We start from the raw sequence: 27,541 nt of genomic DNA, 5'->3' as shown, positions 1-27,541 counted from the left end.
AGATTAATCTATATTTATTACCGAAGTACATGCACGTAACCACAGGAGCATCCACAGTAAACACAACGAAACACAAGAGAATCAAGGAAAGACAGCACTCAACAAAAACAGCAAACGAGCAATGTGCAATAGAATAATATCTACGCAATTACAAGAAAGAACAAACAAAATACTAAAAATAAATAAATATTCAATAAGTATCAAGAACATGAAATCAACAGTTTTGAGAGTTTATAGCTTGAGGGTACATTTCGGTAAATGAATTTATCCATTCTTCTTCAAGAGTCTGATGGTTGAGGGGTAATGGACCTGTTGATGTGTTACCTCCCTCCTGATGGGGCTGTGGGAAGACAGCATGGCATTTTCTGCGGCTTGTTTTGATTTGTTGATAGCTTTTATTCAAATAGTCAATTTGAATTTATATTTTTGCAATATAACAATATTACTCAGAATATATACTTAATTAAAGATTCGGGGAGATGTTATGAGGAAGCAGATTCACTGCTTTGGTAAGTGAGATAGAAGACACTGATCAACACTCACCAAATGCTGGTGGAAATCAGCAGGCCAGGCAGCATCTATGGAAAAGAGAACAGTCGAGGATTCGGGCCGAGACGATTCAGCAGGAGTGGAGGAGAAAAAAAAAAGATGAGTGGTAGAATTAAAAGGGGGACAGAGGAAAAGGAGAAGCAAGGTGCTAGGTGAAACCGAGAGTGGCTGGGGTGAAACAGACAGCTGGTAAATTGTTTGGCGAAAGAAATACAGGACTGGAAAAGAGGGATTCCGACAGGAGAGGACAGAAAGCCATGGAAGAAAGCAAAGGTAGGAGGAGCACCAGAGGGAGGCGATAGACAGGCAAGGAGGTAAGGTGAGAGAGGGAACAGGAGATGAAAGATGGTGAAGGGGGAGGGGAGCATTACTGAAATTTCGAGAAATCGAGGCAGGTTCGGAGTGACTGGCGGAGGGAGCTGGAAAAGCTGTATAGTCCCCTCCGACTTCTGTTTTCTACCTTTCAATTTTCACGCTTTGTGATTGGTGACTCAGAAAGAGGATTTCCAGTACGTTTGACAACCAAGATATATTTCAGTTAGAGATCGTGGGATTTCATGTATGAAATCCGGGATTTAACCCCCGGCATCTCCAGGTTGGTGACTGTGAATTGATAAATCGGCGGGAAATCCCAGATGTTGGAATTCCGAGCAACACACACAAAATGCTGGAGTAACTCTGCTGGCCACGGGATAAGCAACTGCTAGTCTGTCTTTACACCGTCCTACGTGGGAGAGTTAAAACCCGACCTTTACTGCATCAGTCACACAGCTTTGGTGGAGGAATGGAAAAACCGCCCCGTGTGGCAGGGAGGGGCGGAGCATCAGCGATACTCCACATCTCCCCATCTGTCACTAACTGGTCCGGCTGTGATGGTCTGAACGTGACACCAACAGTTAATCCCGATGGAGGAATCGTTGCATTTGATGTCAGCGTTTGCAGTACATTAATGTCGCGAGTTCCGCTTCACTAGTTGATCTGCTGGTTCAACACTGAAGGAACTCCGACAGTCATTCAATCATCAGGACTGTATAAGGAAGATAATGACACCTCGGGTTAAAACGTCGTTATTTAATAAAAAAACGCCTACCAGTGGGATGAATTGTCCGTCTGGACTTTTAAATAATGCAAAACGCATTTCAGTGGCGAAATATCGGGAACGAAGTGCAAGACGGATAGAGCATAAACGGCACAGAGTTAATAACTGGGTGGGTCAGAGAGTAGGGAAGGTGGAGAAAACAAGAAAGAGGAGAAACAGTTGTACGTGGATATGAAACGGGAAAAAGATGGAATGGACCCAGACATATACGGACACAGAAGCAGACCCAGACATGTACAGACAGAGGTACATACCCAGACTTTGACATATACAGATACAGATACAGACATAAACGCATGCATACACACAAAAAAGCGCAGCATTCACATCTCAACAATTCATTATACTTCCTGTAGCAGAGTGGCGCAGCGGAAGCGTGCTGGGCCCATAACCCAGAGGTCGATGGATCGAAACCATCCTCTGCTATATTCTCTGTTGTCGGCAGCAAGTATTCAACCTTGTGTTTTAAAACACTACGCAGCTGTAACAACAAAATCACATTTGGATTGAAGTTTGCCATTTATTCGTACTCTTTTAAATACTTGTCTCTGTGGCGCAATCGGTGAGCGCGTTCGGCTGTTAACCGAAAGGTTGGTGGTTCGAGCCCACCCAGGGACGCTACTGATCTAGTAGTTTATTTTCTTTCGTACAAGAGAAAATGTGCAGCAGCATCTATTCCAAAGTCGATTTTTCAGGCCGAAACCCTTCTTCAGGATCACGAAGCAGCCTGGCCTGCTGAGTTCCTCCAGCATCTTGTGTATGTTACTTGGATTTACAGCATCTGCACATATTCCCGTCTGTGATTCGACTGCTACGCTGCGAAGTCTCTTCCGTCGAAATATGTCTAAATATGTCTAATGTACAACTTATAGCAATATGTAATAAATAGTATGTACAACAGGAAAGTCAATATAACATAGAAACACGATTGTATCAGCGTGAATTAATAGGTCTGATGGCCTGGTGGAAGAAGCTGTCTGGGAGCCTGTTGGTCCTGGCTTTTACGCTGCCGTACTCTTTACCGGATGGTAGCAGCAGGAACAGTTTGAGATCGGTGTGACTCGGGTCGCCAACGATACTTTAGGTCCTTTTTACACACCTGTCTCTATTGTTACGTACCCGTGACACGTGACGGTGTTACCCTTGTCACGTGACTGGGGTTGAAGCTATACTGGACTTGAGGTAATGGTCTTGTGATGGTGGAGTGACGTCATTTTCCCGCCAGTAGAGGTCATGTGACAGTTTTTTTTTACAGGGTATAAAAGGAGGTCCCCTCCCTGTGAGGAGGGGCAGTCCGTGGCTGGATTTTCCATGTTGACTTCATGCCAATGCGTGATTTAATGTTATGACGCAGTTTAGTTGAAGGATGAAGTTTTATCTAATGCCTAAAGTTTAAAAGGTCATTGCCAGCAGTTTCTTTATAACACTGCTAGTTGAGAATCAGTGGAGAGTGAAGATCGGAGTTCGGGACTTAAAAGATCGAGGAGAATCGATTTCGACGGTGAAACAGGTTCGACCTTGTTTGATCCTTATTCGGAAGGAATTCGTTTACTATGCTTGTGTTAATCCCTGTGAATAATAGCAGAAAGGATTGGGAACAGTTTTGTAAAGGAAAGGTTAGTGCCTTTAAACCGTTCCATTTCCATCTTCGTGGGAAAAGTAGTTCGCCTTGGAATTGCAACATCACAACGTGAAAGAGAACTTAAATCGTCTTAAAAAGTCTCTCCCTTAAATGGACTGTGAGCATTTTGAACTTTTGCAATACTACTTTGAAGAACTGTTTTCTGCAACATTGCTTGAACAACTGTTTAAGCTTCATTGCTTTAAGAACTGTTTTAGCTGCCGCACAGCAGCTGATTTCCGGTTACGTGATTGGTTTGTTTACTTTTGGGGGGGTTTGTTTTCAGTGTTTAATAAACGTGTTATTTGTTATAAAATCCCCTGCCTAACTCGTATATTTATTGTTGCTTGAATCCGTAACACTGTAAATGTCCTGAATACTGGGAAGGTCACATTAACAGACACGCTAGGGTGCCTTGCAGATTTCTACGATTGAGGGAATTACAGTTCCCATCCCAGGCAGTGATGCATTCAGTCAGGATGGTCCCCTGTAGAAAGTCTTTAGGATTTGGGGATCCATATTAAATTTCTTCAACCGTCTGTGGTGAAAGAGACGCTGTTGTGCCCTTTTCACCACGCAGCCGGTATGTACAGACCTCGTGAGATCCTCGCTGATGTTTATGCCGAGGAACTGAAAGCCGTTCACCCTCTCAACACAGATCCATTGATGTCAATAGGGGTGCCTACTCTGAAGAAGTTTGAATCTTCCCATCGATGAGAGTTCAGTGAAACTCTCTCTCACTGCTCCCCCTCTTTGATCTCAGCTCTTTTTTTCTGCTGCGTTTCATTACCAGCTGGGAAACTCTGCGCTGTCCGGAGGCCGGCGCTCCCTACTGCTGCATCAACGGGCTCAGTGGGAATTGAATCTGTTCTACCTGTTTCAGTCACATGTACCGAAATACAGTGAAACGCTTCTCATCCTCACTGTTCATAGAGATCAAATCATTACACAGTGTATTGGGAGAGAACAAGGTAAAGCAATAACAAAATGCAGAATAAGGTGTAACAGCGACAGGGAAAACACGGCGCAGGTAAATAATAAGGAGCAGCTTCATACCGAGGTGGATTGTGAGGTCAAAGTCCGTCCTATCTTACGGGAAACCATTCAATAGACACAGCAGTGGGACTGAAACTGTCCCTGAGACTGTGAATTGTGCTTTCAGGCTTTTGTACCTTCTGCCAGATGAACGAGGGGAACGAGAGAATATCCGGGGCGCGTTGTGTCTTTGATCAGGATTCTGCATTTTCGATTTGACCAGACAGTGTGCGTTTCCTCGAGCCGAGTCCTTGGAACTAATGGACTTACCGGGTGTAATGTTGTGTTTTTCATTCAGTTTGGGGTCCTGGATCATCCAATATGAGGGATCACCACCATCGTACATGAGGGATCCATCTGATCCATTGGAGTGAATTTCATTCACAGCAAATTGCCCGTGAATTCTGCGTTCATTCTGCTAAAAGTGTACAACCTGCGATGGCTGGGAATCGAACCCGGGTCAACTGCTTGGGAAGCAGCTCTGCTCACCACTATACCACCATCGCACCCTGATACAAACTAGATTCTGTTGCTGAATGTTCTCTTGTGCTATAAGATTCTTTCACTAGATTATCAGTTTCTGAGCTGTTTTCTAAAGGATCATTCCTCACTCGGTTGCAGTTCCTATTCTGACCAATGGATGGCGCGACGTTCCGACAGACCGGAGAAACACAGCACCTGGGATCCGAGTAAAGGGAGAATCGACCCGAGAGATTCGAAGGTCTGCAAATGTTTTTTTTTTTTGGTTCACGTATTAGAAAGTGGGAAACAACTGCTGATTATAAATATCTGTTCAAACAACACGCTGTTGGACGCTAATGGGAACCCTTCCTTTGGCCAGTACTTGAACTCATTAAATGACTGAATCACAAAAGAATGCCGAGACCCTTCCAGTCACACAATGAGGAGGGGATGAGTAAAAATCGTCAGCTCTACACTCGACGAACAAATATCAGAGTGACTATATGAGCTCTCCTAAACCCTGACATCCGTATGACAGATTCCACACTCTTGTTGATTCCTCGTTAGTTCAATCCCCGCCTGCCACGCAGGAGACGGGGGTTTAATTCATCGATGGGGAGACCATTTTCCTGCTTCAAATGAAACCGGTATTAGAAACAATCTTTTTATCTGGGGACATTTCCTAAATTACTTTTCCAACGTATAAAGTTTAACAGTGCACAGACCTTTATGTATATTTCTATCTTCTCTTCTAAAGAGAATATGTTTTTTTTCTAATTATCCATTATCATCCATCATCTTTATTCTTTGGTAGTTGCTAGGGTGTTGACCATTTTATGTAAAAAAGTTATTTTATGATGTATGACCTATCTTTAAATTTTTGATTACAGTGTGGTGTACCTTCATGTGATAAGCTATAATATTTTGATCAATTTTATTACAATATATGAATGCACACAATTTAAGTTGAGATGTATATATGTGTAGCACTCCGTAAATCTTGTTTTTTCTTCTGAATAAAAATACTGTAAAAAGAAAAAGAAAGAAAAGAAGATGGGACAATCTAGTGTGCAAATCGCCCGGAACTGGAGAGTTTCCCGAGAACAAGGGGCGTCCTGTTCAGCGTTTTATATTTATCAATTTTCCCTCATCGTGACTGTATCTCCACGCCGTTCGCCGTTACACTCGGTGACCGAATCCTTCTCTCCGAAACATTAAACATGGGCTGTTGCTGTGAGATATGAGCTCCCGCACTTTCCCAGCACTCCTGCCGACTCTCTCAGTTTGTCTGGGTGACTGTGTGGAGAGGATAAGCAAAGGAACACCTGAAACAATTTAGAGAGAACGATACCATGCGGACGCGTTTACCGCCGGGTTTAAAGCCACCTTGCCCCTCCTGCAAAGTAGCATCCTCCGAACAGACACTCAGGAAGTGCACTGGAGGAATGTACGCTTAAATTTTTTGACGATAATACAACACAGGTTGCGTGGCTCCGCCCCTAGACTTGATTCATAGCAGAACGCATGAAGAGGTTTCGAGTTGCTGACAGTGGCGGTTGATGACCCTGCTGTGAACGTGTGAGAATGTTGGGAAATAATGTGAGTGAGGGTGGAGGCTGGAACGAAGTTGAAACTAGATCTGGAAAACGAAAGGAAGTAATACAATATCGGAATGATTCCAACAGATCGAGAGGAAGGGCTGGATATTTTGAAAAAAATACTCCTTCGACGTAAGAATTGTTTAAATTTGACCCGGAACAACCTTCTTTTATCAATCCCATTTAATTAACTGCAGCAACACACAAAATGCAGGAGCCACTCAGCAGGCCAGGCAGCATCTATGGAGTTCAGTCGACATTTCGAGCCGAGACCATTCATCAGCCATGATTTCCTCCAGCAATTTGTGTGTTGTTCGGATTTCCAGCATTTGTACGTTTTCGCGTTTGAAATTAACCACAGAGTTGAAATCTGCTTCAGGGAATATAGATTGTGCTCAACCCTTAAGAATAATTTAATAGCAAGTACGATTATCTGATTACGAAAATACGTCTAGGTACATCTGATAAAATTAAGAATGAGTGGGAAAGAGAACTTCAAATATCTTTAGGTACAGAGAAATGCAAGAAAACTCTTGAACTAGTTAATGCTTTTTCAATGTGTGCCAGACACGCTTTGATACAATTTAAGGTAGGTCAAGGAGCTCATATGTCCAAGGATAAGTTAGTTCGTTTTTACCCTCATAAAAATCCTGTTTGTGATACATGTAAATCTGAAGTAACTTCCTTGACACACATGCTCTGATCTTGTCCTTTTCTCGGAAAATATTAGAAAGATATTTTGATAATATTTCAGTTGTTCTGCGCGTTGATTTACAACCTCATCCTACCACGGCAATTTTTGGACTACCATGATAGACTCCAGTCATCTATCCCCATCAGCTTGTCGAGTAATTGCATTTGTGACATTAATAGCCAGAACATCCATTGTACTTAAATGGAAAGCTTCCAATCAGCCCCTACCACACCTCAATGGTTTTCCCAAACGATAAGATGTCTAAATTTGGGAAAATTAGCAGTGGTACTATGGACCCTTCGGTTGAACTTGTAGAAACTTGGAGGCTATTTATTGAATATTTTCATATGATGTAAGTCGACACTTTCTGAATCCTTTTTTTAGTTTTTATTTTGTTCATGCATATAGGAGCAGAGTTAACAACAAATTATAATTTTACCCGATGGAGCATGGCAGCCCATTCTTTGTTTGCTTTTTTTAGTTTAGTTTTTTTTAGTCTCGGGATTTTTTTCTCTTTTTATAAATATATTTTTTCATGGTTAATTACTAAGAGATTGGGAGGCAAAGCTCTATTTGCTGTTCTAAATATGTGTTTTTACATGTCACCCAGTCATTAATGCAATCCTGATCTCTATGTACCATTACCAATATTGATATGCTTATTAATTTGAAATTTAATAAAAGATTGAAAAAGAAAGAAAGAAGAGGTGATCAGCTAATCATGAGTCAGGGTAAGAAAGTGTAAGAAGGCATTACATTTGAATGCTTTATTTGAATAAAAGTAAGATAGAATCTATGTTGCTTAATGAAAATAGAGGTATCAGGGGTGTTAAGACCGGTGTTCCGGTGGTGATTTCGGTAGAGGAGATTACATCATTAAAACCCATTTACAGGAAGGCAAGGTAGGTTAGGTAAAAAGATTACGTTGTCAGAAATGGAGATTTTAACTGTATTGATATGTTAGTTATAATGTACAAGCTTATATTCCACCTCTGCTTCAATGTTAACAATGTCAAAGATTTGGGCATGTTGTGGCAGTATATAATGAGAAACTAAGGTGCAGGGAGTGTGTTGGGAACATAAGTATGGAGGTTGTGAAGCTGTAAAGTTTAATTATTGTAATTGTGCGGAGAACATTTTTTGCAGTTTATAAGGATGTGAGGTGCTTAAGAAGGCAGCTGGTTGATCAGGTTAAAGTACAGTTAGGTGTGTCTTATGCAGAGGCCTTGCAAAAAGTTAACCAAATGTTGACCAAGGATTATCAGTAGGAAAACAGAATGTGAATTCAGTGGCTATATGCCTCAGTACTAAAGTTCCATTACTAAACATACCTTACTAGTTGATAAAAATGAAGTTTTTTGATGTTTATTATGGATGTGGTGAATTGTACCGCCCAGTTATCGTACTGAGAAAATTAAAATTATTGTGAAAGCTGCTGAAAAGTATCTATTCATACTGGTGTTATGTGGGAAACTGTAAATGATGCTTTAGTAGGTGGGGTATCTCTATTTCAGTCTCCTTCCTTGGATACATAATGGGATTAAGAATATTGCAGTGGAATGCGAGAAGTATGATTGTCAAGACATTAAGACAATTATTTCGGATTGATCAACTGCACCGAATATCATATCTATTCAGGAAACCTGGCTGTTACCTCGTTTATTTTTTTCTTTTGCAAGTTTATATTGTAATTAGAAGTGTTAGGTGGTGATGCAAGTTTAATAAGGAAAGGGAATTGTGGAAGTAAATAAAGTGTGAGGCACTTGTAGTAGATGTATTTGATTACACAGGTAGGGGTTTCAAAGTGGTAAATCTCTTGTGGAAAGCTTTTGATTGATTTGTTGGAAGGTATATGTAGAGCCAGAGGGTGGAAGGTCTCAAGCTATCCATTCCAAGTAGGTGGACGTGGCTTTATTGTGTTCACTTTCCAGAAGTGGCTGCGTGAACGCGGCTTCACTAGAATAGAGATCAAGTCAACCAGCTGAGCTGTCGCTGAAGCAGCAGAGACAGGATCATCATGGGTGTGGGCCAAGTACGTCCAGAGGTGCAGATAGTCAGGCAGTGTATCCATCTTTTGCTAACCCTTCAGTAGTTGCATAGACATCTGAAGAGTAGACTATCTGCTGGATGCAAGTGACCAACAACTCTGATAGAGGCAGCTGCCAAGTTTTTAAGCTCACCAGTGGGAGGTGATGCTTTAGCACTGCTGGCCCACCACCTCGGGGGAGTCTTGATCATAAGCGGGCCGGAACTCCTGAGGACCAGTGGAAGATCAACTGATGATTCCACTGGTGATAGCACAAGTCCGTTAACAGCTTAGTCCACGTTTATTTTCAATTCAATTCCTACTCCAGCTCACTAAGGCTTGTATGGTGTGGGGATTTTTGTGCACTTAGTCCACTGTGGGACCATTCATGGAATGGTTTGTTGGTAGAAGAATTTTTAGTTATTTCTAATCATTGTGCCATAATGATGGGAGGGCTATGAGATTTAATGTTTATAATAGTCTGAAAACTGCTGTAGATTTTACTCCAGTTTCAAGCCTTCTGGCTGGAGTGAGTGATGTCATGGGTGATGAAACATTGGGGAGTGATCATTATCCTATATTTATAATCTTGTGTTTGGGGTTATACAGGGGTCAGGGGTCTGCTTGTGGGAGTTGGAATTTTGGTAAAGCAAACTGGGAGAGTTTTTACATGATGAATGTCTGTCAGGGCTGAACATTGAAGATTATATGGATTTCTACAATGAATGGTTATGTCATATTATTCATCATATTGCTGAGTGTCTCCTGTTAAAAATGGCATTAATAGGAGGAAGACAGTACCATGGTGGACGGAGGAGTGTGCAGAGGCAATGAGGGAGAGAAATAATGTGATTGGGAAATTTGAGAATGATCACTCTCCGAGTGATCTTATTAACTATGAAAAGCCACAGGCTGTGGTGAGGAAATTGTTGAAGGTTCAGAAAGAGGTTAACTGGAGGTCATCTTGTGATAGTTTTGACACGATATTAAACTTGGAGATGTTGGGGGATGATTAAGAAAATTGGGGGCGAGGTCACGGTAGCATCCCTAGGGGATAGAGCCGACTACAAACAGGTGGCATGGCATAGAGTTTATAACATTCCAGTATTGATTAAGGAAGGTGATTGTTACTGAAATAAAGAAGGTTGAGTCACTGGCTTTTTAGTGATCTGCAATTCATAATCAATATAATTTAATTTAAAGCCTAAATAATGTAGGGATGAGATTTTAAGTGAATACGCTGATGTGTTGGAAGCCATCTGTAGCAATGATAGTGATGTAAAGTTTGCTTTGTGCGAATTTAAGAAAGTTTTTTTTTAATAGTACAGGTCAGACGGCTCTAGGAAGGGGTGATATATGTTATTCTATGTTTCAGCATATGGCTTACAACTCTTGAGATAATATTACTATTTTTGGATCATAATTGGAGCTTAGGCCATCTTGGATCCTCATAGAAAATGGTCAAAAACCTGCAAAGGCCCATAGGATCCTTCTAGTTATAGACCAACGCCATCTGGGTAAACTTATGGAACGTATGCTAGTAGAACTATTGAATTTTAATTTGGGAGAGAGAGGTGATATAGCATTTTATCAGTGCAGATTTCAGACGGGCTGAATGACATTATGTTCGGAAGATAATATGAGGAAATCACAGGTAAATAAGGAAGTTGCAAAATGCAGTATTTTGGTATTGAAAAATCATATGATATGTTATGAGAGGATTAAATTATGGAAATTTGGAGTGAGAGGAAGGATATATTTTTTTCAAAGTTTTTTTTTAATGCATATTCCAGGCCGCTAAGGATGGTTAAGATATATCTGGGCTTCTATGCACTGGAGAATGAGACCCCACATTGTAGCCCTAATTGTTTAACATTATGACTACTGGTATTTTCTCTGAGATAGGTACTGGGGTGGGGAAATCACTTTTTGCAGATGAATGGATCTTAATGGATTAGAGGTGGAAAATTCAGTTTAACTGTATACGGAATGTGATTCGTGATTAATAATGTTGAACAGTGGGCGAATAGATGTGGTTTTAAGCTTCCAGTAGCTAAAATACATTGTGTTTTACAAGGAGGATAAAATAGACCTCTTTATGGACCCTCAATATCAATTGATTTGAAATATTATAGTCAAACTCTTGAATAAGTATCAGTGGTACGTGGCATGTGGCTGGTTAATGAGCCGACATGGAAGCACCATATCTGTAAAATAATTGCTGAATTTAAAGGAGCACTGCATATCCTTAGGTGTCTGTGTCTGTATTCTTGGGGCACATCACCGTGACTCTGAGGGGGAACCGATCCTACAGAAATCTACAGAGCTGCTCATCCGCAAACTTCCCTTCCAGCATCTGGTGCAGAAGATCACGCAGGACTTCAAAACCGATCCACGCTTCCAGAGCTCGGCCATCAGAGGCCTGCAGGAGGCCAGCGAGGCTTACCTGGTGAGGCTCTTTGCACCATCCACACCAGGCGAGTCACCCCTGTGCCCAAAGACTTTCAGATGGCCCACTGCATCTGCTGGAAGCGAGCCTAAGCCTGGCCTCGGCACCAAACACGACAAAAGGCTCTCTTAAGGGCCACTAATTTGGCAGATGACAATAGACAATAGACAATAAGTGCAGAAGTAGACCATTCGGATCTTCGAGCCGGCACCGCCATTCTGAGATCATGGCTGATCATCTACTATCAATACCCGGTACCTGCCTTATCCCTTAATTCTTAATTCCCCTATCCATAAGATACATATCTAGCTCCTTCTTGAAAGCATCCAGAGAATTGGCCTCCACTGCCATCCGAGGCAGTGCATTCCAGTCCCCCACAACTCTCTAGGAGAAGAAGTTTTTCCTTAACTCTGTCCTAATGGACCTACCCCTTATTCTCAAACCGTGTCCTCTGGTACTTCACTCTCCCAGCATCTGGAACATATTTCCTGCCTCTATCTTGTCCAATCCCTTGCAATCAGATCCCCTCTAAATCTCCTTAATTCCAGCGTGTACAAGCCTAGTCTTTCTAACCTCTCTGAGTAAGACAGTCCGGACATCCTAGGAATTAAACTTGTGAATCTATGCTGCACTTCCTCTACAGCCAGGATGTCCTTCCTTAACTCTGGAGACCAAACTGTACAAAATACTCCAGGTGTGGTCTCACCAGGGCCCTATACAAATGCAAAACGATTTCTTTGCTCTTGTACTCAATTACCTTTTTAATAAAGATCAACATTCCATTAGCTTTCTTCACTGCCTGCTGCACTTGCTCATTCACCTTCAGTGACTGGTGCACAAGGACTCTTAGATCTCTTTGTATTTCTCCCTTACCTAACTCTACACCGTTCAGATAATAATCTGCCTTCCTGTTCTTACTCCCAAAGTGGATAACCTCACACTTATTCACATTAAACGTCATCTGCCGAGTATCTGCCCAATCACTCAGCCTATCCAAGTCAACCTGAATTCTCCTAACATCCTCATCACTTGTCACTCCGCCACACAACTTAGTATCATCAGTAAACCTGCTGATTTTATTCTCAATGCCTTCATCTAAATCGTTGGTGTAAATCGTAAACAGCTGTGGTCCCAATACCGAGACCTGTTGCACCCCATTAGACTCCACCTGCCATTCCAAGAAACACCCATTCACCGTTACTCTTTGCTTTCTATCTGCAAACCAGTTTTCTATCCATGTCAATATCTTCCCCCAAATGCCATGAGCTCTGATTTTACCCAACAATCTCCTATGTGGGACCTTATCAAATGCCTTCTGAAAATCGTCGTACACTACATCCACTGGATCTCCCTTGTCTAACTTCCTGGTTACATCCTCGAAAAACTCCAATAGATTAGTCAAGCATGATTTGCCCTTGGTAAATCCATGCTGGCTCGGCCCAATCCTATCACTGCTATCTAGATATGCCACTATTTCATCTTTAATATTGGACTCTAGCATCTTCCCCACTACTGATGTTAGGCTGACAGGACGATAGTTCCTGTTTTCACCCTCCCTCCTTTCTTAAAAAGTGGGATAATATTACCCATTATCCAATCCTCAGGAACTGATCCAGAATTTCAGGAACATAAGAAAATGATTTACAATGCATCCGCAATTTACAGAGCCACCTCCTTTAGTACCCTAGGATGCAGACCATCTGGACCTGGGGATTTGTCAGCGTTCAGTCCCATCAGTCTACTCATCACCGTTTCCTTCCTAATGTCAATCTGTTTCATTTCCTCTGCTACCCTATGTCCTTGGTCCATCCATACATCTGGGAGATTGCTTGTGTCTTTCCTAGTGTTATGATGAACAGTTCTGATAGGCAGAAGGGTGTAGAGTTGCCCATATCCCCCCCCCACCCCGGGAGAATCACAAACCATTACTGTTGCTGTGCTGCTCATGAGAGCGAGTGATGGAAAAAGAAAACATGCAAGAACATCTGCTACAGATAAGACAGGGGTAAGAGTGTTGTTGATTCACCGTATTTTGACTTCTGCGAGGGTTATTTGTTTTATACCATCTTGTTCATTAACATTCCTCAGTGGACAGCCGGAGTGGGCTGGTTTGATGGACACAGTCATTCAAAATTGATTGATAATTGAGACCCCGTGAGTAGGGATAAAAGACAGGTCTGGGGAGACACCCTTCAGACACACCGGGAGACACACTAGTGAACACTGATTGAGTGTTGGAACCCAGGGGAAGGTGTGGTGCTTCGGAGACTGAACCAGGAAGTCGTTCAGTAAAACTCATAGATTTATAGAAGGGCCGTTGGGGACTTGTGTGTGTATCCACTCATGCCAGAGTGATGAGTCCACAACAGAAGAACGGTCTAGCTGGAGGGCAGAGGGGTAATAACTGAATGACCACAACGACACGACGGATCAAGAACGCAAAGGAAGGTTTGACTGCTGTAGCTGTTACTTCTCGCTCTCTCTCTCTCTCTCTCTACAACGATTAGAATACAACAACCAATATCCACCTCAGCACGCATGAACTGAACTGAACTTTATACTTTTCTGTGACTATTATTTTACCCCGAGACATCGATAGAGCTTGTTTATTATTGCTTACTATTATTCCTACACTTTTAGGTTTATTATTGCTAACCTGAGCTATTTATATATTGCATTATTGGTATTGATTTGCTTATTTTGCTAATAAACACTTTTGAATATAGTACCACCAGACTCCAACGGATTCTTCTTTCTCTGCTGTTTAGACACCCAGTTACGGGGTACGTAACACCTAGTGAAGACAGATCTAAAGTACTTATTCAATTCTTCTGCCATCTCTCCGTTTCCCATAACAATTTCACCCAATTCATTCTTCAAGGGCCCAACATTTTTCTTAACTATCTTCTTTCTCTTAACATCTCTAAGCAAACTTTTGCTATCCTTCTTTATATTCCTGGCTATCTTGCGTTCGAACCTCACTTTTTCTCCCCGTGTTGCCTTTTTAGTTAAGTTCTGTTGTTCCTTAAAAAATTCCCAATCATCTGTCCTCCCTCTCACCTTAGCTCTGTCATACTTCATTTTTTTTTTAATGCTATGCAATCTCTGACTTCCTTTGTCAACTATTGTGGTCCCTTTCCCCCCTTTGAATCCTTCCTTCCCCGGGGGATGAACTGATTTTGCACCTTGTGCAATATTCCCAAGAATACCTGCCATTGCTGTTCCACTGTCTTTTCTGCTAGGATATCCGTCCAGTTAACTTTGGCCAGCTCCTCCCTCATGGCTCCATAGTCTCCCCTGTTCAAATGCAATACTGACACCTCCGATCTGCCCTTATCCTTCTCAAATTGCAGATAAAAACTTATCATATTATCAACTACCTCCTAATGCCTCCTTTACTTCAAGATCGCTTATCAAATCCTGTTCATTACACAACACTAAATCCAGAATAGCCTTGTCCCTGGTCGGCTCTCATACAAGCTGTTCCAAGAATGCATCCCGCAGGAACTCTAAAAAACTCCCTATCCTGGGGTCCAGCACGAACCTGATTCTTCCAGTTCACCTGCATGTTCAAATCCTCCATAACTATTGCGACATTACCTTTGCCACATGCCAGTGTTAACTCCCTATTCAACTTACACCCAATACCCATGCTTCTGTTTGGTGACCTGTAGAAACACCCATTAGGGTCTTTTTGCCCTTACTGTTCTTCAGTTCTATCCACACAGACTCTACTTCTCCTGACCCTATGTCCCCACTTGCAAAGGACTGAATCTGATTCCTCACCAACAGGGCCACCCCACCGACTCTGCCCACATTTCTGTCCCTACGATAGCACGTATACCCTTGTACTTTCATTTCCCAGGTCTGATATCCCTGCAGCCATGTCTCCGTTATCCCAACAACATCATAGTTACTCATTTGCACCTGAGCTGCAAGCTCATCCGCCTTATTTCTGACACTTCGTGCATTCAGATATAGAATTTTTAGCCCATTTCTCCTCTCTCTGGTTAAATCGCTGCCTATTGTGTGTAACTCACCTCCCCGAACACCCATCGGGCTATACGCCCCTTGAATTTTGTTCTCCTTCCAAAATTTACTTATTTTTCTGCACATTTAACTCCGTGTTCCGTCATACAATCCCTCTGTACATGTGCCCTCCTTATCACTTGTTCCACCTCACCTTTCTCTACTACACACTTATTGTTCCGGAACAGTGTAGTCCCCACCTGTCCTTTACTCTTCATCTCACTATCCTTCCTCGCATTCAGGATCCCTGCCCCTTGCAAATTTAGTTTAAACCCTCCCGAGAAGCACTAGCAAACTTTCCTGCAAGAATGTTAGTACCGCTTCAGTTCAGGTGTAAAGCGTCCCGTCGGAACAGATCGCACATTCCCTGGAACAAAGCCCAATTATCTAAAAACCTGAAGCCCTCCATCCTGCACCATCCTCTCAGCTACATATTAATCTGTATAATCCTTCTGTTCCTTTCCTCACTCACACGTGGCAGAGGTAGCAATCCTGAGATTGTTACCCTGGAGGTCCTGCCCTTCAGCTTCGCACCTAACTCCCTGAACTCTCTACGCAGGACCCACTCACTCATCCTACCCACGTCGTTGGTCCCTACATGGACCACAACATCTGGGTTCTTGCCATCCCTCTCGAGAATAACCTGCACCCGATCTGAGATGTCCCAGACCCCGGTACCAGGGAGGCAACATACCATCCGAGACTCCTGAACTTTCCCACAAAATCTCCGATCTACCCCCCTGACTATAGAATCCCCTATCACTACCGATCTCTTCTCTTCCCTCCTCCCTTTCCTAGTCGAGGGTCCAACCTCAGTGCCAGAGACAGGACCACTGCAACTTGTTCCTGGTAGGTCATCCCCACCAACAGTATCCAAAACGGTATACTTATTGTTGATGGGAACGGCCACAGAGGTGCTCTGCTCTCTCTGTCTGCTCCCCCTGCCTCTCTTGACTGTCACCCATTTGCCTACCTCCTGTATTTTCGGTGTGACTACCTCGCCATAACTCTTATCTATCTCTGTTTCTGCCTCCCGAATGATCCGTAGTTCATCCAGCTCCTGCTCAAATTCTTTAACTCGGTCTGATAGGAGCTGCAGCTGGATGCACCTGTTGCAGGTTTGGTCATCAGGGACAACTGTGTTGACTCTGACCTTCCACGTACAGCATACGGAGCACACCTCTGCTCTAACTGTCTCCCCATTACCTGATCCCAGATTAGTCAGAATAAATGAAAAAAGTACCTACTGACCTTACCTTTTTGACCCCAGCAAGCACGTATTTCACTGATTTCCTCTCACCGAAGTCCCCTTACGCCGAAGCCCGCTGAGCCAAAGCCCAGTACTCCTTGATCCCGCGCACTCCGCTGCCCACACCGACGCAAGGGCTGAGACAGGACCACTGACAGGACGCAAGATGAAAGGGCTGTCACTTCCTGCTCATTACACTGTTGTAGAGTTGACACATATTATCCCCCTGACTTCCCCCTGTGGGGGCTTTAGGATTGTTTAATGGGGAATCCCAGCTCTCACACAATCTGACCTACTTGTTTTGCTCTGAGCCTATTTCACCATCACATCGATGTCGCCCTTTAGCCTAAGACCACCCTCCATTCAGCAATAACTCCACCCATCTCACACTCAGTGTGACATTACTGCTCATGGTCGCTACATCCACTCTCAAATCACTCAGCCGTATTACAAACACCAAAGGTCCCAGAACAGATCCGGGTGAAACAGCACGTCACCAGCATCTGATCACAAAACCGCTCTCTGCCATCACTCTGTCTCCGATTGCACAGACAATTCTGGATCCAATTTACTAAATGGCCTGACTGAGGACCATAGAATCGTATCAATAAATTTCGCCTGTGACGGCAGACCTGGGTGAGGATGGTCAGGACCAATAAAATAGTCTGTGTCTATAGAGAGACCAAAATGAGTAACTCCTTCATTCCGAATAGGAGAGAAATAAGCAAATAGAAAATAAATAAAATTTACAATTAAAGTTGCAGATCTGTAGTCTGAAGTAAAAACAGAAAACAGGAAACTCCAGACCTGTCAGATCACCACCTGTACCAGGAAAACATTTGGAGCTGCAGCAAAGCAGGAAATTATTGAAAAACGTACAAAACTTCAAACCATCAGGCAAAATCAACAGGGTTTGTTGAAAGTGATTGCACGTTTAACAAGTACAATCGAGTGGTTGGAGCAATACCACCAAATGTGGATAAAGGGACCCAGGGACGCACTGAACTGTGATGTCCAGGACACGTTTGATAAGTCACACCATCAGAGGGGGTTGGGGAAAATGAGAGCAGACTGTGTTAAACTTGCTGATGACAAACAGAGATGGGAACTGAGTTGTGAAGAGCGGTGAGGCGTCTACAAAAGGTGACATGATTGGACACATGTATGGCAGCTGGGATACTGTGGGGGAGGGAGGGTGTGAACTTGTACAGGTTGACAGGAAAATTAACTAATACAGGGCATTCTCTAATTGTTCAAAGGCAACAGGGTCTGGCGGTGCAGAGGGAACTGGGAGACCTGGTGCATCATTCACAAAAGTCCATTCGCAGCTCCAGACGTAATTCGTAATGTGAACAGAATGTATCTGATGAAGGGGCTTCAGCCTAAAACTTTATATCTGTTTCTCTGTCCACGGGCGCTGCCTGACCTGCTGTGAGTTTCCAGCTGTCTCTGTTTCTGACATTTACTTGAATGTCAGAATTCCCATCTTTGAAGTCGTTGATTGTTCCAGATTATCATTGTTAAGTTTTAGGAGATTTCAACAGAAATTTAAAGAAGTTCAGTGTCAGGTCTCCAGAGTGTTAGGTGTTAACTTTACAGACTGGCCAATACTGACGCTGTGCGTCTGAAGGTTTATCCGAGGGCTGTGTTTCTGTTCTGTTGCGGATAAACCATTGGAAATTGGTGGTTGTGGGAAAGTGAATGTGGAGCTGGACAATGAGAGGACGTCTCGACTCTGTCCGTCACTCTGACTCTGTCTCCTTCCCTCCCTGCCTCTGTCTCTCTGCGCGTTTCTCGGGAAGGTCAGGATGTTATGTATAAAAGGAGACAGCACCAGTCGGTCTCTGGAGACAGACTGGCTCATGTAGCATCTCTGGCGACTGACTGTCTGGTGATATCCTTCTATAAACCTACTGACTCTCACGGTTATCTTGACTATCGCTCTTCCCACCCTATCTACTGTACAAATGTCATCCCTTTTATCTGCCGCCGTCACGTCTGTTCCCAGGATGAGGTTTTCCTTGCCAGAATATCAGCGATATTTTTCATCTTCCAGGAACGGGGTTTCCCTTCCTCTCTCATTGCTGCTGCCCTCACCCTCATATACCCCCCCAAACTATTTCTCAGACATTTGCCCTTGCCCTAACTTCTCACTGCCATAACAGGTTTACAGTTCCCCTTGTCCTTACTTATTACCTCACGAGTGTCCGTATTCAGCACAACATTCTACGTAAAGTCTACCATCTTCAAAGGGATTCCGGCACTAAACACATCCTTCCACCCACCCCACTCTCCATTTTCAGCCGAGATCACTCTCTCCGTGATTCACTTGCCCATTATTTCCTCCCCACTGATCTCACTGCTGGCACATCCTTGTGATCGGAACATGTGCTACACCTGCCCCTGCACCACCATTCAGAAACCCAAATAGTCCGTCCAGGAAAAGCAAAACTTCACCTGGAAGCCTGCTGAGATCATCACCTGCGACTGGACAACACACACGAAATGCTGCAGGGACCCAGCAGGCCAGGCAGTATCAATGGAAAAGGGTACAGTCGATGATTCCGGCCGAGACCTTTCATCAGGACTGGAGAAAAAAAAAGATGAGGAGTCAGAGTTAAGGTGGGGGTAGGGGAAGAAACACTAGGTGATAGATGAAACTGTGAGAATAAAGAGCTGGGAAGTTGATTGGAGAATGAGATACAGGACTACAGAATATAATGTGCTGTTCCTTGAACCTGAGTGTGGCATCACCGCAACACTTGAGGAGGCATGGATTAACATGTGAATCGACTGTATCCAGTGCTCACTGTGTGGTCTCATCAGCTTTTGACAATGAATTCCACAATATCTTTTGGCTAAAGAAATGTCTTCTCATCAATGTTTTGAAAATACATCCTTCTATTCTGAGTGCGTGCCATCTGGTGCTGGACTAGCCCAATACAGGAAACATCCTCTCCACGTTCACTCAAGTGGTTATAATATGACTCTCTCCTCATTCTTCTAAACTCCAGCAAGTACAGGCCCAGAAGAATCAAATGCTCCTCATATGTTGATCTTTTCATTCCCGGGGTAATTCTTGTGAACCTGCTCTGGATCCTCTCCGATTCAAACACGTCATGCCTTGGATAAAGGGCCCAGTATTGCTCGCAATACTCATTGCGGACTGACAAATGTCAGCGTGGACAAGTGGGCCCCTGTTTTCATATTTCTGTGAAAAATGTAACTGATTTTCATTCTTACATTTTGCTGATTTTAATGTACTCTTCTCTATCAGATGTAATTTATATTTCCCTTCCACAGTGAAGACTTTGCATTCAAAGTCTGCAGCATCTCCTCCACAATCACCATCAGCACTGGTGTACCACAAGGCTGTGTGCTTTGTCCACTACTCTACTCACTTTATATCAGTGATTGTGTGGCTAAGTACAACTCCAATGTCCTATTTAAGTGTGCAGATGTCACCACTGTTGTTGGATGAATCAAAGGTGGAGATACGTTTGCCCTCAGGAGGGAGATGGACGATCTGGTTGAATGGTGGCACAACGACAACCTCTCACTCAATATTAGCAAAACTGAGCTGATCACTGTCGACAGGGGGAGGAAACCGAAGATCCATGAGCCAGTCATCATCAGGGACTGGAGATGAAGAGAGTTAGTAACTTTAAATTTCTCAGCATTATCAATTCAACGGGTCTGTCCTGGGACTAGCAGTAAGTGCCATTATGAAGAAGGCAGCGACTCTACCTGCGTATAGTCAGCATGACATCTAAAACTTTGACATATATAGATGCACAGTGGAAAGTAACCTGACTGGTTTCATCATGGCTTGATATGGAAACACAATGATCAGGAATGGAAAGGAAAGGTCTACAAGAACTTTTTGGAGATGTCAGGGGCAAGTTTTTTTTACACAGAGCGTGGTGAATGTGTGGAATGGGCTGCCGGCAAAGGTGGTGGAGGTGGATACAACAGAGTCTTTTAAGAGACTCCTGAATAGGTACACGGTGCTTAGAAACATATAGGGCTATGGGTAACGCAAGGTAATTTCAAAAATAAGTAAAGGTTTGGCACGGCATCATGGGCCGAAGGACCTGTATTGTTCTGTAGCTTTTAACTGGTAAGTTATTTCTAACTAGAGGATGCATCCCAATTCGTCACAGGCAAAGCCCTCCCCATCATTCAGTACATTTACAAGATGCAATTCTACAAGAAAATTGCATCCATCATCAACAGCATCCTTCATCCACCTCATGCTCTCTTCTCACAGCTGCCATCGGGAAGGATGTACAGGAGCCTTAGGTCCCTCACCACCAGCTTCAGGAAGAGTTATTACCCTGCAACAGTCTCAAATTGGATAATAGTCAGCAAGTACTGATGAACAGTTTTTGGTAATGGACCGACACAATCTATAATAACTTTAGAAAACGGTTCACCATATGCTGGAATAGGTTGTAATGGAGCCACTGGTTTAACTTGATGTTGTTTATCATTTCCTGTCACTAAATCATCAATATCAGCATCAGTATATTTCAATCCCTGAATCACAGAGTTAATCATCCTCTGGAAAGTACCTGGGGCATTCTTCATTACAACTGGAAGAACATTATATTCATATAACCCAGATGGAGTTACAAATGCAGAAATCTCTCTACCTCTGTCCGTTAATGGAACACACCAATACCCTTTCAATAAATCAATCTTTGTAAGGAACTTTGCTTTTCCAAATTTATCTACACAATCATCTACTCTAGAAATTGGATATGCATCTGTTTTCGTTACAGCATTCACCTTCCTATAGTCCGTACAAAAGCTAATACTACCATCTGGTTTTGGCACCGAAACACAGGGTGAACTCCAATTCGAGTTAGAAGGTCTAATAATATTATTCTCTAACATATATTTAATTTCTTTCTCAGCATGTTTACATTTTTCTATGTTCATCCTATATGGGTGTTGTTTAATAGGTTTGGCATCTCCAACATCTGCATCATGTGAAGCTATAGTAGTCCTTCTCGAATCATCTGGAAACAAATCCTTATATTTAAAATTAATTTCTTCATCTGTTGTTTCTGCTCTAGCTGTAAATGTGCTAGTTTCCCATCAATATTTTCCAGAATGGTTGAATTTGGTAACCTAACAGAAACAATGTTGGATTTAGAATGAAATTCACATGAATCATCCATCATGTTCCTAAATAAATCAAACTCATTCTCATTAACCACAACAGTCACAGTATCAGTATGTTTCTGAAAATATGATTTTATCATATTTATATGACAAAGTTGTGTTAGCCTTCTACGATCTGGAGTTTTTATCACGTAATCCACATAATTGATTTTAGATACAATTTCATAAGGACCATGAAATCTAACTTGTAAAGGATTCGTTTGCACTGTGAAAAGAACCAGCACCTTATCTCCTGGCTTAAACATTCTCATTCTAGCTTCTTTATCATACCAAATTTTCATTTTTTCCTGTGCCAATTTTATATTTTCCTTGGCTAAGCTACAAGCTTTATGTAACCTGTCCTTAAATTTCAAAACATAGTCCAACAAATTAGTGTGTATTTCCTTACTAATTCACGGTTCTTTTAATAAAGCTAAAGGACCAGTAACTCTATGCCCAAATACAAGTTCAAATGGACTGAAACCTAAAGAATCTTTTACCGATTCCTTTACTGCAAATAAAAGAAAGTTTATACCCTCATCCCAATCACTTTCATTTTCAACACAATATGTCCTAATCATATTCTTGAGGGTAGAATGAAACCTCTCCAAGGCACCTTGCGATTCCGGATGGTATGCAGACGAAGTGATTTGTTTAGCTCCCAATTTATAAACTATCTGTCGCAAAAATCCAGACATAAATTTACTGCTTTGATCAGTTTGTATTTCCTGAGGTAATCCAAAATAAGTAAAGCATTTTATAAGGGCCTTTGTCACAGTTTTAGCTGTTATATTCCTCAGTGCTACTGCCTCTGGAAAACTAGACGAAGTACACAATTATGTGAAAGTACTGATACCCGGATTTTGTCTTTGGTAATGGACCAACACAATCTATAATAACTTTAGAAAACGGTTCATCAAATTCTGGAATAGGTTGTAATGGAGCCACTGGTGTAACTTGATTTGGTTTACCCACAATTTGAAAAGTGTGGCACGTTTTACAAAACATCGCCACATCTTTTCTTAGACTAGGCCAGTAAGAATGTTTTGAAATCGTGTCCACAGTTTTCTTTATCCCTTGGTTGCACCCTAAAGGCACACTATGAGCTAAAGTCAAAACCTCATTTCGATAAACTTTAGGAACAACTACCTGGTAAGCAAAATTCCATTCCTCACTTGCAGGAATTGTAGGTGATCTCCACTTCCTCATCAACACTCTTTTTTCCAAGTAATATCCTACTGGCACCTTCTCAATTTCACTATCTGGTAGAGCTTGATCTCTTAATTTTATAATCTCAGTGTCTCTACTCTGCTCTGCTATCATCTCCTTCCGAGACAGAGATAAATCTTCATAGTCAGACTTACTCCAAGAATCTTTTTCAAACAATGAAGGTAAGAATGTCTCTGCCACATCCTCAAAACTCGAATCCTGAGTTGAACAGTCATGAGTAACAACCTCATTCTGCGCATTAATCTTTTTAGCCATAGCTTTAGTCACAACACAGGAAGAATCTGTGTTAGAATTCATCTCTGGTTCCTCTGACTCCATTGTCAAATGCACTTGAGGAAAAACTTGTCCACATGCCAAGTCATTACCTAACAATAAAGAAATATCCTTCAGAGGTAAGCTAGGCTGTACTCCTACTTTTACAAATCCTGTAACTAACCCTGAATTTAAATTTACTTTAAAATGTACAGGCATAAAATCACTCCCAACACCTCGTATATAATTTACTTCTCCAGTATCAGACTCTTCATTAAACTTCAATACACTGTCTAACATCAGTGATTGAGAAGCTCCAGAATCTCTAAGGATTTTTATTTGCACCAGAGTAGATCCTTCTTTCAAGGATACAAACCCTTCAGTTATAAAATGATCATATCCCTTTTTAACTTGGTGAGACTCTAACAAAGCCTTATTTGTGTTTATCAAACCCTGTAATTTTACAGGTGCTTCAGTATGTTGCACACAAGCATCTGGAACTGCTTCCCTCTCTTTCTTTTTCAATCGGAAACAGTTAGCTATTACATGGCCAGGTTTCTTACAATAGTTACAAATAGGACCAAACTGTCTTTCCTTCACAGGTTTTCATTCCTCCTTACTTTTTTCATTAACTTCTGCTTTAATTTCTGATTTACCTTGAGTCTCCGTGTTATTTTTCCTCATAACAAATTCTGCCCTGAGGAAATTTATTCTTATGGATTAGAAAATACTCATCAGCTAATCTAGCAGAGTCCTGCAATGTATCAGTATCCCTCTCATTTAAGTAGGTCCTTACTTCAACAGGGATTATTCTTTTAAATTCCCCCATTAAAATCAGCTCTTCCAATGTATTATAGTCCCCATTTACATTTTTAGAAGAAACCCATCTCTCAAAACACACAGCTTTATCATAGGCAAATTCAACATAATCTTTTTTCACAGACATCTTCAAACTTCTGAATCTTTTTCTATACGCTTCTGGGACCAATTCGTATGCTTTCAAAATATTATTTTTCACAATATCATAATGAAGTGCTTGTACAGCAGTTAACGCTGTATAAACTTGTTGTGCTTTGCCTTTAATTACACTCTGTAACAACACTGACCATTTATCTTTCGGCCACTCTGAAATCTGAGCAATCGTTTCAAAATTTTGGAAATATCTTTCCACCTCTGTTTCACTAAATGGAGGGGCCAATTTAATTTTTTGACTAGCAACAAACGGTTTTCTAGAACCAGAAGACTGATTCCCAGACCTTAATTCCTTCACCGCATATTCAAATTCCTTTTTTTTATTATCAGCTTCTAACTTACAATGCTCCAATTCTGCTTTAGTTTATTCCAATTTCATTTGTTCGATTTGCAGCTGCATCTCCAGATCACTGATTGGAAACGACTCTAAAATGGATTCATCAAAATCACCCGAATCCACATAGTTTGACGCGATTTTCTCTGTATTAGAGCCTTTGATGTAGACTTCATAATACCTTTAAATTTCAATCTACTAGCTATCTGAGACACCTCAGTTTTTTTCGCCTTCGCTAACAACTCCGCGTCTGGCAAAGCCAGAAACTCAGCAATATTCATTGTTGCCGAATACCACTCACGAGCCAATCAAACAAAAGAATCAAGTATTCCCCTTTTCCAAAACACCTATTCAAAATTTAACAGGCATTTAAGCACATTGTTTATTCCCGGATGAGCCCCCATATTTATGTTACGGACACAGCAACAATAAATATATGAGTGAGGCAGGGTTTTGATAACAAACAAAACATTTATTAAAAACTGAAAAACAAACCCCCAAAAGTAAACAAATCACCAGCGTAACCGGAAATCAGCTACTTTGCGGCAGTTTAAACAGTTCTTAAACCGATGTTGCAAAAGCAGTTCCTCAAAGTAGTATTGCAAAAGTTCAAAATGCTTACAGTCCATTTAAGGGAGAGACTTTTTAAAGACTATTTAAATTCTCCTTCAAGTCGTGTCGCTGCAATTCCCAGTCAAACTATGCTTTTCCCACGTAGAATTTACGAAGATGGAAAATAAAACGGCTTAAAGGCACTGACCTTACCTTTACAAAACTGTACTCAATCCTTTCTGCTATTTCACAGGGATTAACACGAGCACAGTCAACGAATTCCTTCCGAATGAGGATCAAACAAGCTCGAACCGTCGAAATCGACTTTCCTCGATCTTTTAACTCCCGATCTCCGATCTTCACTCTCCACTGATTTGTAACTAGCAGTATTATAAAGAAACTGCTGGCAATGATATTTTAAACTTTAGGCATTAAATAAAACTCCATCTTTCAACTAAACTGCGTCATAACATTAAATCACGCAGTGGCATGAAGTCAACATGGCAAATCCAGCCATGAACTGCCCCTCCTCACAGGGAGGGGTCCTCCTTTTATACCCTGTAAAAATAAACTGTCACATGAACTCTACTGGCGGGATAATGACGTCACTCCACTATCACAAGACCATTACCTCACGTCCAGTATAGCTTCAACACCTGTCACGTGACAACTACGTAACATAAGGAATAACAGATTTAATATCAAATCATTGACCTAGTAGAAGGCAGTGAGAAGTAATGATCAATTGTCTCGAGCAGGAGTGACTAAGAATACGGGCAGCGTTCTTTCGGATGTCTGCCCCTTTATGGAGATTGGAACAGTGATGCTGACCTTGAAAGAGTGGAATTACAGTTATCAGGGGGAGGTAATCGAGGAGGAGGCCATGGATACTAGAACCGACACAAGGCTACTGATGAGAGATCTCACTAATAGCTAGTTTCTGTCTCGCCGTCGATTCTGGAAGAAAAAAAAAACAATTATAATGAATTATCGTGAACAGCAGGGAAGTGGGTGCTTCTGGACTCAAGGACATATAACGTGCATCAGGGAACCAAAAATGCAACACCTCTTTTCCTTGTTCTTCATTTGCAAGTTTTATTTGACCTTTCACTGGACGTGGACTGGCCGTGCAGAGTTTCATGGGGAAGTAATTATGCAGTATAATTACATACAGGGCCCTCCATTATCATTATCAGGATTAGATTCTGGAAAAACGTAACGTCGATTGTTGCTTGGAGTCAACAAAAACTAGACTGGCTGTGGGTTACGGAGAAGTAATGAAAGCATGAGACTTCTCAAATCCGAAATGTATTACCAGAAGCAAGCCTGTCAACGCATGAGACTTGGGCATGGGGATAGCAACACCGTCCCAAAAGTTACTTTGTTACAGAAGTGCCAACCGAAGCTCGAAATACCTCATCCCAGCGAGTGGAAGGTTACACCAAGAATATAAGCTGCAGCTGGGAACAGCTTGAACGACGAGCCCTGTTAGAGGACTTTGGCTAGTTAGTGGTATAAAATATGCAAACGTGCAGCATAATTAGACATTGGCAGATAAGACGTCCTGAGAATTAACGAATGGTGACTGAAAGATCATAGTTAGGAGCTTATTGTCCCGGGATACACACTGAATCGAAAGGGCAGGCAGATAGAAAAAGGAGTGTATGGCTCTGTTAGTAAAAACTGAAATCTAATTTTTAAAACGAGATGAAATAGTATTGGTGGATGTAGAATATTTTGCGGGAAAGTTAAGGAACTGTAAGGGTAAAATATCCCTGTTGAGAATTACATATAGGCCACCAAATAGTGACCTGGATGTGGAATACACAGTACAACAGGAGATTGAAAGTAATTTTAAAAAGGGCAAAGTTATGATCGTGATTGGGAAGATTTCAATATGCAGATAGACTGGGAAGTTTAGGTTGGTGCTGCATCTGAAGAGAGGGAATATGTAGTAGGCCTGCGAGCTGGAATTTTAGAGCAGCCAGCGTTGGAGACGACTTGTGAAAATAATATTCTGGATTATGTGTTCTGCAATAAACGAGATTTGAATAGGGAACTTAAGGTAAAGGAAACTTTAAGAGGCAGGGATAATAAAATAGCAGGATTCACCACGCAGTTTGAGAGATAGAAGATAAAGTCAGATTTGTCAGTATTACAGTGGAGGAAAGGAAATCACAGAGGCTGTCCGGTCTTGACAGGGATAGTTTACTTGTATGGA

The 27,541-nt window shown here is 41.9% G+C and overlaps 3 non-coding genes across 3 annotated transcripts; 2 read left to right on the top strand and 1 right to left on the bottom strand.

The window, feature by feature from the left end:
• The first annotated feature begins 2,002 nt into the window (after window positions 1-2,002).
• trnam-cau (transfer RNA methionine (anticodon CAU)) lies at window positions 2,003-2,074 on the top strand. Its single transcript has one exon. It is a non-coding gene; the product is annotated as a tRNA-Met (tRNA).
• Window positions 2,075-2,192: 118 nt separating this feature from the next.
• trnan-guu (transfer RNA asparagine (anticodon GUU)) lies at window positions 2,193-2,266 on the top strand. Its single transcript has one exon. It is a non-coding gene; the product is annotated as a tRNA-Asn (tRNA).
• Window positions 2,267-4,738: 2,472 nt separating this feature from the next.
• On the bottom strand, window positions 4,739-4,810 carry trnag-ccc (transfer RNA glycine (anticodon CCC)). The gene has a single exon. It is a non-coding gene; the product is annotated as a tRNA-Gly (tRNA).
• Between the last annotated feature and the right edge of the window lie 22,731 nt (window positions 4,811-27,541).

The sequence above is a fragment of the Hemitrygon akajei genome, chromosome 28 (assembly GCF_048418815.1).
Source record: "Hemitrygon akajei chromosome 28, sHemAka1.3, whole genome shotgun sequence".
NCBI lineage: Eukaryota > Metazoa > Chordata > Chondrichthyes > Myliobatiformes > Dasyatidae > Hemitrygon > Hemitrygon akajei.
This window is presented reverse-complemented; position numbering and strand designations above follow the sequence as displayed.